Genomic DNA, 1,393 nt, shown 5'->3' on the forward strand with positions numbered 1-1,393 from the left:
ATATATATATATATATATATATAAAAGAATGTATACTCACACACACACATATACACACACACATATATATGTATATTTATATGCACTCGCATCCTTATCTGTAAATTCTAAGCACGTACGTACACACACACACCTCGCATACACACACATATATTTTTGTGTGTAGGGTGGCAAGTTACATGTACATCCAGACGTTAATATAAAGATATTGCTGTACACAAAACTGTTTTCTAGTCGCAATAAAAAAAAAATTTTATGGCTGTATTGTCATAAAATTGTAAAGAAGTGGACTTTAGTGAATTCTATCGGGGTCCAAGATGAGACCGCATTTTGACTTTGTACAATTAACTGCTATCTTTTGAACAGCTCTGAATACTGAACATTACATAAATATACACGATATGTACATGCACAGTTTTTCTCTCTCTCTTTCCCTCTCACTGTCTCTCACATTCTATTTCATTCCTCCCTCTCTTTTTCGCTCTTCCACAGTCGCTCTCTCTCTCTCTCTCTGTCTCTCTCTGTCTCTGCTGTTACTGTTTCTCTCAAACAATGACTACATCCATAGTTATTCAAACACCATTCGGAAAGCCAGGCACTGGCAACCTTTATCGAGAAGCGGGCCGCATGAGACATTCTTCATCATAAAGCAGATCGCATTATTAAAACTATTCGTGGTAAATTTTTGTTGGTGTGCCATGCAAAAAGTCTCGCGGGCCGCAGTTTTCTAGTGACTGCTTTAAACTCTTGCCTTCCTGCGAATGTATGAATGTAGAGCTGCAAAATTTTCCTAAAGCAATAGCTATTTATCACCAGCCAAAATTGGAGCGAAAGGTGAATCCTGCAGTCGCTAACTAAAAGATGCTGGAGATTTTATGCAAATATTGACTCTCACTGTTGTCACAGGACATGGTTTCGTTTAGAGTTATCTCCCTTAGTTCTTAACTGTAATGGAAGCCTATTTCATGAGGCAAAGAAACCAGTGTAAGATACTGGCTTTTAACTTCCTGACGCATTACTTAGGCCGATGTACACATAATACCAAGGAACTCTTGAGTGCTGCTGGTGACACGTAACGCAATACAACCATTCACGTGACCTTCTCGTACGTGACTAAACTGGAAACCTCACCAAGCTTGCTTAGTGAGGAGGGTGACTTTGTCACACTGCGGGATTAAAAACAAAACCCGCCACAAGGAGGTGGAATTCGTAGGAGTCAACGGCCATTAAGTAGAGAGTATATAGAGGAGTTAACCTCAATGGTAAAAAAATCCCCGACCCAGGGTCGCAGCGAAGTCGTGGGAAGCGGCATAGCAGATGTAAAAATGAGAGCATTGATTTTCATTCGGCAAAACTACACAACATAGGGTTGCACACACACACACACACACAC

This window comes from Octopus bimaculoides, chromosome 9 (genome assembly GCF_001194135.2).
Source record: "Octopus bimaculoides isolate UCB-OBI-ISO-001 chromosome 9, ASM119413v2, whole genome shotgun sequence".
Lineage (NCBI taxonomy): Eukaryota > Metazoa > Mollusca > Cephalopoda > Octopoda > Octopodidae > Octopus > Octopus bimaculoides.